This window comes from Bufo bufo, chromosome 1 (genome assembly GCF_905171765.1).
Source record: "Bufo bufo chromosome 1, aBufBuf1.1, whole genome shotgun sequence".
NCBI classification, from domain to species: domain Eukaryota; kingdom Metazoa; phylum Chordata; class Amphibia; order Anura; family Bufonidae; genus Bufo; species Bufo bufo.
In genome coordinates this window covers 102,322,411-102,335,766 of record NC_053389.1, presented here as the reverse complement: position 1 = coordinate 102,335,766, position 13,356 = coordinate 102,322,411, and the positions used below count along the sequence as shown (strand labels likewise).

Sequence of the window (13,356 nt, the reverse complement as noted above, 5' to 3'; positions counted from 1 at the left end):
GGACAGAATAATAATCATAAATCAAACTTTCACTTTTTAATACTTGGTTGCAAATCCTTTGCAGTCAATTACAGCCTGAAGTCTGGAACGCATAGACATCATCAGACGCTGGGTTTCATCCCTGGTGATGCTCTGCCAGGCCTCTACTGCAACTGTCTTCAGTTCCTGCTTGTTCTTGGGGCATTTTCCCTTCAGTTTTGTCTTCAGTAAGTGAAATGCATGCTCAATCGGATTCAGGTCAGGTGATTGACTTGGCCATTGCATAACATTCCACTTCTTTCCCTTAAAAAACTCTTTGGTTGCTTTTGCAGTATGCTTTGAGTCACTGTCCATCTGAACTGTGAAGCGCCGTCCAATGAGTTCTGAAGCATTTGGCTGAATATGAGCAGATAATATTGCCCGAAACACTTCAGAATTCATCCTGCTGCTTTTGTCAGCAGTCACATCATCAATAAATACAAGAGAACCAGTTCCATTGGCAGCCATAAATGCCCACGCCATGACACTACCACCCCCATGCTTCACTGATGAGGTGATATGCTTAGAATCATGAGCAGTTCCTTTCCTTCTCCATACTCTTCTCTTCCCATCTGGTACAAATTTATCTTGCTCTCATCTGTCCATAGGATGTTGTTCCAGAACTGTGAAGGCTTTTTAGATGTCGTTTGGCAAACTCTAATCTGCCTTTCCTGCTTTTGAGGCTCACCAATGGTTTACATCTTGTGGTGAACCCTCTGTATTCACTCTGGTAAAGTCTTCTCTTGATTGTTGACTTTGACACACATACACCTACCTCCTGGAGAGTGTTCTTGATCTGGCCAACTGTTGTGAAGGGTGTTTTCTTCACCAGGGAAAGAATTCTTCGGTCATCCACCACAGTTGTTTTCCGTGGTCTTCCGGGTTGTTTGGTGTTGCTGAGCTCACTAGTGCCTAATGTTTTTGCTATCTCTCTGATGGGTTTGTTTAGTTTTTTCAGCCTAATGATGGCGTGCTTCACTGATAGTGACAGCTCTTTGGATCTTATCTTGAGAGTTGACAGCAACAGATTCCAAATGTAAACAACACACTTGAAATGAACTCTGGGCCTTTTATCTGCTCAGTGTAATTGGGATAATGAGGGAATAACACACATCTGGCCATGGAACAGCTGAGAATCCAATTGTCCCATTATTTTTGGTCCCTTAACAAGTGGGAGACACACATGCAAATTGTTGTAATTCCTACACCGTTCACCTGATTTGGATGTAAATACCCTCAAATTAAAGCTGACAGTCTGCAGTTAAAGCACATCTAGTTCGTTTCATTTCAAATCCATTGTGGTGGTGTATAGAGCCAAAAATGTTAGAATTGTGTTGATGTCCCAATATTTATGGAACTGACTGTAGTTATTATAATATGGATTTTCTGAACTTTGCCAAATTATTTTTCAGCAATCAAGTCAAATTATGCTGGCAAATGCATGGCATGTAACTGAATATGCAAATTTTTACTTTTACATACCTTTTTTTTTCCAAAGAAGCATTGCATGACCTATAAGACTCCTTACACCTACTAGGCACTATCCACAAGATGAACTAGCACTTCCCAGATCTGATACAAAGGCAATCACCTTGAAACATCTGTCTGCAGATGAGGAACTGACTTGGCTATAATCCTGTTACAGACAATGGGTCTGGAACCACTGTGCCAAGTAACCCATCTGATGTTGATATAGACCTGTGCATGTTATCCTGGCGGTCCCCTGATATTCACCCTTTAACTCCTATACAGAGAACTGGACTTCTCTGCAGGGGAGCCACCAAGCCACTACATCTTGGATTAGTCCCAGTGTAGCTGGTAGCTGAGAACAACAGGTCATAATAACTAGTGCAAGGCACTGGAAGCACAAGCAAGATCACAGACAGAACCACACTGATAACAAACAGGCAAAGAACATACAACATCCATGCAACAGACTTGAGGTTATAGTTCAGACATAGCAGATACATGGGAAGAAACTTAGCAAGATGGAACAGACACAGAACACTAGGACACAGTTGAGACATGGCAGCTCCAGGTACAGACACTTGGCAAGGTAGATCAGACAACAACCAGAACTAGTGCATTCATTGGCAAACAGAAGTAAGACAGATTTCAGACCACACACGGAACAGACTCAAGACCATTGCCAAAAAAAAAACTAGGACAACAGATAAATTCAAACAGTGAACAGATCCAAACAGAATTAGAGGAACTGACTTCACAAAATCCAGACACAGGCAGAACATGAAAAGATCCAACAGAATCTAATCGCACAGCCAAGACAGGCCACAAGCTCAGGAACAGTGTTGAGCAAACTTCTGTTTTCAAGTTTGGCGTACAAGGTTCAGGTTCAGGATATCTAAGAATTCCGCTATGGATTCCGCTACCGCAGATCATAACTTGTGGTCCAGGGCAGCGGAATCCATAACAGAATTCTTAGATACCTGAACCCGAACCTTGTACGCCAAACTTGAAAACAGACGTTCACTCAACACTACTTAGGAACTATATACTAACTAGAGCAAAGGAAGACATGAGGCAAACAGGTGTAAACACATAACAAAGGGGCAGTGCCAAACAGGTGAGATACAAAGCACAGTGGCCTAATTGACACCAAGTAGCCGAGGACAGGAGGCATGGAACAGTATTAGCATGAACCACCATTGAACACAACGGCAAAAATTCAAACCCACTAGCAGCTGGCAACTGCACGCGATAAGTGAACCGAAACTGTAACAAATCCTAAGTTATGTTTCAAGTCCTGTTTAAGAGGTCGAGCATTGACTTAAAGGATGGCCACCTTGCATCTAGTGGCATCAGTAGCTCAGCTTTCTTTACTTTTTTGGGGGAAGTGGTCATTTGCATGCCTTTTTTCCCAGATGAGCATTGCATAGCTTATAAGACTTTTTTATGCCTACTCGGCACTCTCCACAAGGAGAAATAGTACTGTACGATTCATACAGACACGCATTAAAGTAGAATGTTATTCAGGAAACTGACAAGAAAATGACAAATAAAATGGAAGTCTGTAATACAAATTCCTTTTCGAGTGGAACAAAATTTAATAATTGATTTAGTTATAGATCATTATTTTATACTTCTGTGCCGGGTGCCTGCCGTAGCATACATAACAAAAGCTGCTAACCAATGTCTCGTTGTCATTCAGCTCTTTTGGATTGCAAGCTCTAGGGACCAAAGGCTTCAATGGTTTGTTTTATTGGCTGATTTTTGCAATGACTGACTCAGGAAAAATAAAGAAAAAAACTATTCATGTAAATCTTCTTTCTGTAAAATAAGCCATTCTATAAAACACATCCCTCTAAAATAAAAGAAATACTACGAGATTAATATACTGTATTCATATATTGATGCTGCTGAGTGTCAAAATGGGGCTATCACACAGCTTTCTATAGATCTCAAACAGCATAAATGCAGAGTGAAACTCCCCCCTTAGATGTAAAAGGCCTGATTCTGGAATATCCAGAGCTAAATTAGACCAAATCTCACATTTCAGCTGCAACATCTAATTTTCCAGGAATTTTGAGTTGGGACTTGGTACTCTGCTGACCTCAAGACTTCAGAGTATGGTGGTTGTCCAGCAACTGACTCTCTGAGTATTGCTGGAGTCAGTTGCACCTGCACCAATGACATAGCAGCTGTGTACTGGCACTGGTCTTTCTGATGGCCAAGGGGGGGATGTCTCAGACTATCTCTGCACATTGTACAGTCTTTCTGAGGGCCAAGGGGGGTGGGGTGTCTCAGAATACCTCTGGACATTGTACATAGCATACTCTAAGGGCCAAGGGGCAGTGTCTCAGACTATCTCTGCACATTGTACGGTCTTTCTGAAGGCCAAGGGGGGGTGTCTCAGACTATCTCTTGACATTGAAGATAGCATACTCTGAGGGCCAAGGGGGAGTGTCTCAGACTATCTCTTGACATTGAACATAGCATACTCTGAGGGCCAAGGGGGGGGGGGGGTCTCAGAAGATCTCTGCATAATGTACTATCTTTCTGAGGGCCAAGGGGGAGTGTCTCAGACAATCTCTGCACATTGTACGGTCTTTCTGAAGGCCAAGCGGGGGGTCTCAGACTATCTCTGGACATTGTACATAGCATACTCTGAGGCCTCATTCACACATCCGTGTCTAGGGTTTTCAACCAGAATTTTTCTTTTTTCAGGACATCTTATCCCAAAATCATGGACAGCCAACACTTTTTACGGACAAATAGGAAAACTTTCATATGTTTTAATTTTTAGTTTAATTAAGTACCTTTACTTACAGGGGTATGCTGATGCTGCCATCATTGTTCTTTTTTTCAAATACCCCTCGCTTGCCCCGCTGTGCCCCTCTCCAGTTTTATAATACAGCAGACACCTGGCCGCAATGACCAAGATCAGTGATAAGTCTTATCCTAGTCATTTAAAGGGGTTATCGGGGAATTTATATTGAGGACCTGTCCCAGTGACCTCTGCCGATCAGCTGCTAGAAGAGGCCAGTGCTCCATGACTAGAGTTGTTGCGATACCAAATTTTTGATTCGGTTTCGATACCATGAAAAAGTATTGCGATACTCGATACCATTCGATACCACGCGAAAAAAATAAACAAAAAAAGCCACGTGCATTCCTCATTTTTAAAAATGGCGAATCGCGCAGTTTTTATTTTATTTTTTCTGTTCCGGCATTCACCACCTAGATTTTTTTTTTATATTTTAATAGTTTGGACTTTTCTGACGTGGCGATGTAATATGTTTATTTATATATTTTATATGTGAAATTGGGAAAAGGGGGGTGATTTATACTTCATATTTTAGTGTTTTTTTTTTTTTCACTTTTTATTTAATAACTATTTCCCCCCTTAGGGGCTAGAACCTGGGATCTTTCATCCCTTTTCCTATTCACCCTGATAGATCTCTATCAGGGTGAATAGGACTCCACACTGTCCCTGCTGCTCTGTGCTTTGTGCACACAGCATCAGGGATGTTACCATGGCAACCAGGGCTTCCTGGCTGCCATGGTAACCGATCGGAGCCCCAGGCTTACACAGCTGGGGCTCCGATCAGAAGCTGCCACTGCACCACCAATGAGGGGGAGTGGAGAGGTCCCTGTGGCCACTGCCACCAATGATTTTAATACTGGAGGGTTGAGAGGGGCCGGCGCACTGTGCCACCAATGATTTTAATGGGATGGGGGGATTGAGGGGGGGGGCACACTGCACCACCAATGATTTTACCCCTTTATACAGGAGGCGGGTACTAGCAGATCAGCGGCAGTTAACTGCCGCTGATCGCAGCTCCCTGTCAGGGGCAGGGTGCCGGCAATGCGATTCTGCTGCCGGCACCCGCCTCCTGTATGTGTTAAAGACTAACTACTGTATATGAGTCCAGACTTTCACTATTAGGCCACACAGAGCGGCGCCCAGCGATGTCTCAGCACTCACCATTAGTCCTGGGCGCCGCTCCGTTCGCCCGCAGTGCCCCATTACTGTCTCCTCTCCTGCTCCACATGCTGCTGATTACTATCGGAGCGATGGGAGGAGACATCAGCTTCACTAGTGGGCGTTCCTTCTCCCTGGCTGTAGCGCTGTCCAATCGCAGCGCAGGGAAAAGGAACGCCCACTAGTGAAGCTGATGTCTCCTCCCATCGCTCCGATAGTAATCCTATCATTGGTGGCGCAGTGCGCCCGCCCCTCCTCCGCCCCTCTCTTCTCATTGCCGCCCCTCCTCCACCCCCTCTCTTCTCATTGCCGCCCCTCCTCCGCCCCTCTCTTCTCATTGCAGCCCCTCCTCCGCCCCTCTCTTCTCATTGGTGGCAGCGGCAGCAGCACAGGGGGAGGGAGGACAGCTTCCTTCTCCCCGTGCTGCTGAGAGAGAACATGAGCGCGCCGATAGCAGCGCGCTCATGTTCAGAGATACTAGACTGCGCAGAAGCGCAGCCCAGTATCGAAAAAACGGAAATCCCGGTATCGTATCGATACCGGGACAAAAGTATCGATTGGGTATCGAAATTTCGATACCCGCAACAACCCTATCCATGACCACTGTAGCCTCTTCCTAGGCCATGTGACGTTACCGCACATTGGTCACATGGGCCAATCGCAGCTTAGCCCCATTTACGTCAATCGGGCTGAGCACAATGGCTCAGTGATACAGCTGATCGATGCTGGAGCCAGGATTTGGACCCCCGCTATTGTGATAATGATGACCTATTCTGAGGACAGGTCATTATTATCAATTCCTGGATAACTCCTTTAACCCCCTCAGATGCCACGGCTAATAGTGACAGCAGCATCTGAGCCGTTCCCTCTGTCCTCCAATCCAAAAATCTCAGGGCTCTGATCCGTTGCTGTGGAAGGCTACCAGGAACGGCATAGTGAGCTTGTAACAATCTCATAGACTGCAGTAGCATTTTATTGCAGTCTTTAGTACAAGTGATCAGAAAATCACATATTCAAGTCCATTAAGGGGACTAAAAATGATAGTAAAAAAAAAAAGTAAAAGAGTTTTTTAAAAGATAAAAGGACACAATAATATTAAAAATCCAACTAACCTTTCCCAGTTTTACAATAACAATGAACAATCAAAAAAACATAATTTGTACTGCTGCGTCCAAAAAATCCTAACTATTAAAGTATTAAAAATGTTTCTAGCATAATGGATGCTATAAGAAAAAAAAAATATAATAATAACGTGCGATTTGCAATTTTTGGTCACCTTGCCCGCATAAAAAGTTAAATTAAAAAGTGATCAAAAATTTGTATGTACCCCAAAATAATACCTACAAAAACTTCAGCTATTCTAGCAAAAAACACAGCCTCACACAGCTCTGTAGACCAAAAAAAGTTATGGGTTTCGGAATGCAGCGCTGCAAAGACAGATTTTATTTTTTAAAGGTTTTGAGTAGTAAAACTAATAAAAACTACATATACTTGAAATCACCATACATGTACCCAAACCTTGTCATTTTTAGTGCACAGTGTACGTAGTAATAAAAAAATAAAAAAAGCTTGCAAAAAATAAGCCCTCATATGTGAACGGAACATATAAGACATTGTGGCTCTTGGAGGGCAGGTAGGAAAAAACGAAAACACTAAAAATGTGTCCTTGTCCTTAAAAGGTTAAGCAACTTAACACAGGAATTTACATTTCCATTTTTTATTAATAGGTAGAGACGTTATTTTAAGTTTGTTTGAAGGGGGAAACCATTTTGCACACATTTTCCAAAAGGGTCACCTAACATCTACATCTCTATTCTCCAGCTATAACTTGGCTGCAGGATCCCCATAAACCAGCAGGTGGGAGAGGAGCTCTGAATTGACAGTAATAAGCTATCATGTATTTCCCAGAGATGATTGACCTTCATTATGAGAAGCATGTACAATGACATATTCCGCATACTTCCCAGACAGCTTTATAGATCTAGAGATCTGACATTCTTAGGTGTGCCCCATCTTCCAGCCAGCCAAACATGGCTCCCACATTCAGATACTAGTACTGTCTACTGCAGCGTGTTGACAGTAAGCACATGGGATATAGTAATTACAGTCTCTGGAGGGTTAGGCTGTCTGGCACTGGGAAGTATTCCACATCTGGTGATAGTCATAAGTCACATTTACAAGATAAATGACTGAAGTGTTGCATGCAGTTTAACTGAAACCCACTGTAGAAACAAAATTTCAGCTCCGTGACGTGATTTACAGACCTCAGCCAGGGAAAGAATGAGGTCCAGAAGAAGGAATGATTTATTTTCTGTATATAATAGCCAGTAACTATTACATTTTGTCAAGTTTTAGTGGAGGTTATTTCCTGAAGGCGGTGTGAAGTAGTTGCCCAGTCTGGTGTAAACCTTTTATGGTCCCAGGAAACTTGTAGAAGTATATTTGAAATATTGAGGAATTGGAAAGGTCTAGGTATTGTGTAGATAGTAATGGGATGAAGCAGTGATCATGGGGACACTACTCACAGTCAAACTGGTTGGCTGGAGGTCCAGTAATTCAATAATAAATATTTGTCCCATGAGGGCTCTAGATCTGATCAAAGATTCCAGTTGGAAAAGCTGGAGAGAAGATCTCATAAGACTTGCGCGTCAATAGCCATAGCCCCAAAATACAATGAGACAAGCAAGACCTGCAAACCCAATGTTGAGGCTTTTCCTGAGGTCAGGAAAAGGAAGTTCTATCTGCATATTGAAGCTTAGATGAGACATAGACATGACATAAAACTGTCATACAGTGGCATGCAAAGGTTTGGGCATCCCTGGTCAAAAATTACTGTTACTGTGAACAGTTAAAGGAGTTATCCACTGATCAGTCACCTGCAGCTCACACAGTACACTGCGTGCAGAATTATTAGGCAAATGAGTATTTTGACCACATCATCCTCTTTATGCATGTTGTCTTACTCCAAGCTGTATAGGCTCGAAAGCCTACTACCAATTAAGCATATTAGATGATGTGCATCTCTGTAATGAGAAGGGGTGTGGTCTAATGACATCAACATCCTATATTAGGTGTGCATAATTATTAGGCAACTTCCTTTCCTTTGGCAAAATGGGTCAAAAGAAGGACTTGACAGGCTCAGAAAAGTCAAAAATAGTGAGATATCTTGCAGAGGGATGCAGCACTCTTAAAATTGCAAAGCTTCTGAAGCGTGATCATCGAACAATCAAGCGTTTCATTCAAAATAGTCAACAGGGTCGCAAGAAGCGTGTGGAAAAACCAAGGCGCAAAATAACTGCCCATGAACTGAGAAAAGTCAAGCGTGCAGCTGCCAAGATGCCACTTGCCACCAGTTTGGCCATATTTCAGAGCTGCAACATCACTGGAGTGCCCAAAAGCACAAGGTGTGCAATACTCAGAGACATGGCCAAGGTAAGAAAGGCTGAAAGACGACCACCACTGAACAAGACACACAAGCTGAAACGTCAAGACTGGGCCAAGAAATATCTCAAGACTGATTTTTCTAAGGTTTTATGGACTGATGAAACGAGAGTGAGTCTTGATGGGCCCGTGGATGGATTGGTAAAGGGCAGAGAGCTCCAGTCCGACTCAGACGCCAGCAAGGTGGAGGTGGAGTACTGGTTTGGGCTGGTATCATCAAAGATGAGCTTGTGGGGCCTTTTCGGGTTGAGGATGGAGTCAAGCTCAACTCCCAGTCCTACTGCCAGTTTCTGGAAGACACCTTCTTCAAGCAGTGGTACAGGAAGAAGTCTGCATCCTTCAAGAAAAACATGATTTTCATGCAGGACAATGCTCCATCACAGGCGTCCAAGTACTCCACAGCGTGGCTGGCAAGAAAGGGTATAAAAGAAGAAAATCTAATGACATGGCCTCCTTGTTCACCTGATCTGAACCCCATTGAGAACCTGTGGTCCATCATCAAATGTGATATTTACAAGGAGGGAAAACAGTACACCTCTCTGAACAGTGTCTGGGAGGCTGTGGTTGCTGCTGCACGCAATGTTGATGGTGAACAGATCAAAACACTGACAGAATCCATGGATGGCAGGCTTTTGAGTGTCCTTGCAAAGAAAGGTGGCTATATTGGTCACTGATTTGTTTTTGTTTTGTTTTTGAATGTCAGAAATGTATATTTGTGAATGTTGAGATGTTATATTGGTTTCACTGGTAAAAATAAATAATTGAAATGGGTATATATTTTTTTTTTGTTAAGTTGCCTAATAATTATGCACAGTAATAGTCACCTTCACACACAGATATCCCCCTAAAATAGCTAAAACTAAAAACAAACTAAAAACTACTTCCAAAAATATTCAGCTTTGATATTAATGAGTTTTTTGGGTTCATTGAGAACATGGTTGTTGTTCAATAATAAAATTAATCCTCAAAAATACAACTTGCCTAATAATTCTGCACTCCCTGTATAGCGGCGGTGCTTGATATTGCAGCTTAGCCCTACTCACTTCAATGGGGTAGATCTGCAAGTAGGCCATGTCAGTGTCATGACAGTGATGTCACATGGCCTAGGAAGAGTCCATGGCACTCACAGAGCGCAGGCTTCTTTTAGCAGCTGAACGGCGGGGGTCCTGGGTGTCAGATCCCCGCTGATCTGATATTGATGACCTCTCCTGAGGAAAGGTCATCAAAAATAATTACAGGATAACCTCTTTAAAGAAGTTGACGATCTTTCTTGGTCTTCCAGACCTTCTTTTGATGTCCACTGTTCCTGTTAACTGCCATTTCTCAATGACATTCTAAACTGAGGAAATGGCAACCTGAAAACGCTTTGCTATCTTCTTATAGCCTTCTCCTAGGCCTCAATCATTTTCATCTTCAGAATGTTATGCAGTCGCTTAGAAGAACACATGGCTGCTGTTGGGGTATTTATAAAACTTTGAAATCTGTATCACTTTTCCTAACGATGACTGTGAACAGATCTTAACGCTAACAATTGATTGTCAGTACTAATTCGACACTGCTAGACTGTGCAGGAACATTTACTTATCTCCAGAATGGGGCCACCAAGGTGAAGAAGAGTACACTGTGCATGCTCTCTATTTACTTCTATAGGAGTTCAGAAAATAGCAGAGCAACCGCGCTCGAAAATCCTATAGAAATTATTGCAGAGCGCACCGCACGGAGAACACAAGTGCAGCCTCGCCTGCTGCCGCATATTACATTGCGAGCTGTCGGCCGCCCAGCGCCCCTGTTGCTATGGCGCCCTGTGCGGCCGCACAGCCCGCACACCCCAAAGGCCGGCCCTGCGCACATGCATGGCCAACTCACCATTCTTCTCTATGGAACTGCCAGAAATAGCCGAGCCAGTGCTAAGTCCCTTAGCTTGCTTCCTTCGGCTGCACTTGAGTGGAGTGTTCTTCACTTTGGAGAGTCTGTTCTGGAGGTAGGAGCAGGTCCCAGAAGTGGGACCACACCTGTCTGACATTGATAGAATATCCTATAGATATGTAACCAATGTCTGAGTTAAGACAACCCCTGAGCTTTATGCTCAGTAGGACATCTGGCATCCTCAAAACAACATAGATTCGAAGGTTTTAACATAATCTAGGCAGCAAAAACCAACAGTAACGATGAGTATAAGATGTATATTGAAGTATTATCTTCTAGATCCCGCCATTGAAAGTTCTCAACAAACATATGAGGTCCATTTTTAGAGATTACTGTAAAACATGCAAGATCATCTTTCAACTGGTCTAAAGAAATTATCCATGCAAAGATGTTACACAGAGTTTTCCAGGCACGCTGACAGTTATTTCATTATCTCAATGATCTGTGCTATGACATCATCCAGCTGGCCCATTCTATCTTTCCAGTAGTCATCTATGGCATATGTCACCATGTCACTCACACTAAACTGACAGCACTGTATCATCTGCCACTGAAAGGATCTTATACCTTTTGTGTGACTTGCTATGGGTAGACCGGTAAGATGCAAGATGATGGGCAACAATTAGACTAAGGCTTCTTTAACACTAGCGTTTTTTCTGGATCCGGCAGGGTTCAGCAAAAAAATGCTTCCGTTACTGATAATACAACCGTCTTCATCCGTTTAGAACGGATCCGGTTGTATTATCTTTAACATAGCCTAGACCAGTGGTCGGCAAGCCGCGGCTCGCGAGCCACATGCGGCTCTTTTTATCCTTGAATGTGGCTCTTTGGTGCGGGCTGGCGGGTGGGCGGCCGCGCAGCCATATCGCGCCGCTCAAGCTTGCAAAATGTCCGTCATGCGCCTCCTGCACCGTCTGTCTGCTCCTTCCACTTTATGAATGAAGCAGGCAGGCGGGGCAGGAGGCGCATGACGGAGGGTGAGATGCAGTGGCGTAGCTACAGGGGTCGCAGCGGTCGCAATTGCGACCGGGCCCCTGAGCCAGGGGGGCCCCCGGCCCCCCCACCGCCTCCTATTCAAAATGTGATCTAACAGTGCCGGGGGCAGTGCGCACGGCGCAGCGCAGTAGGCAGCTCACGTGTGTCAGAGGAGAGTGAGGAGGAGCCGCCCGGAGGCGTGGTTTCCGTGCATCTCCGGATCCCTCCCAGTCAGACACTCAGAAGCAGCAGGCGGCAGTGACTGTGCGGACGTGCGGTGAGTTTTGAATAGCCTCTGGCCGGGCCCTCTACAGTACTTTATAATACAGATGAAGGTCGCAGTCAATGGGGAGGTGTGGAGACTAACGTCGGGGGAAGTTTTAGTAAACAGGGATGAATTGGGATTAATGACTGAACTGTGCTGAGGGAAAATAGCCCTCAAAAATGAACATAGGCTCTGAGGGAAAATGTTCTGTGAGCTGTGGAAAATGTTCTGTGAGCTGTGGAAAATTTTCTTCAAAAATAAAAGTTTAAAAATAATAACCAATGACTATGAGTCTTAAGCAATATGTCCGCCATTACTGCGCGCAAAAAAGTGGTCACCCTCCTTTCCAAGAACACCGAATGGCAAATATCAAATGCCGCTTTCCCGAGTGCCCCCGTGGGCTTCATGTATTTCATGTGCCTCCTCCCTTCCCCCCACTAATACATTACTTTACTTACTGGAGGGCACTTATGGGGGATATCTGTGGAGGGCACTTATGGGGGATATCTGTGGAGGGCACTTATATAGCATCTTATGCTATATATGTGTCATCCACAGATATCCCCCATAGGTGCGTCATCCACAGATATCCCCCATAGGTGCGTCATCCACAGATATCCCCCATAAGTGCGCCCTCCACAGATATCCCCCATAAGTGCGCCCTCCACAGATATCCCCCATAAGTGCGTCATCCACAGATATCCCCCATAAGTGCGTCATCCACAGATATCCCCCATATGTGCGTCATCCACAGATATCCCCCATAAGTGTGTCATCCACAGATATCCCCCATAAGTGCGTCATCCACAGATATCCCCCATAAGTGCGTTTAATAAAAGTAAAAAATTATAAAGATTAAATGAAATAATAATCAAGATCCAAATAAAAGAAAGTACATATAAAAGTATGTAAAAACACACTCTGGGCTCATGCCCACGAATGTAAGGGCGCCGTGCCTGTGCTCTGGACCGCAAATAGCGGTCCGTCCGCAATGCACGGACACAGACCATGGGGCAGCTGCATGAGGATCGCGGACCCATTCACTTGAATGGGGTTCACCATCCGCATCCGACTGCCCGCACCGCAAAAAAGTAGCGCATGCTAAAGTGAATGGGTCCATGATGCCAGTGTACCAGTGAGGACTATTAGGGCTCATGCACACGACCGTGTGCCCGCCGTTGCCATATTGCAGGTCTCATACGGCGGGTCCGCAATACACGGGCACTGGCCGTGTGCAGCCCGCATCATGGACCCATTCACTTCAATGGGTCCAGGATCGGGGATATGA

At 44.4% G+C, this 13,356-nt stretch overlaps 1 protein-coding gene across 1 annotated transcript in view; it reads right to left on the bottom strand.

The window, feature by feature from the left end:
- The window catches only part of MORN1 (MORN repeat containing 1), a 489,262-nt gene that overhangs the window by 363,824 nt on the left and 112,082 nt on the right, over nt 1–13,356 (bottom strand). The gene's annotated exons all lie outside the window — the stretch shown is intronic.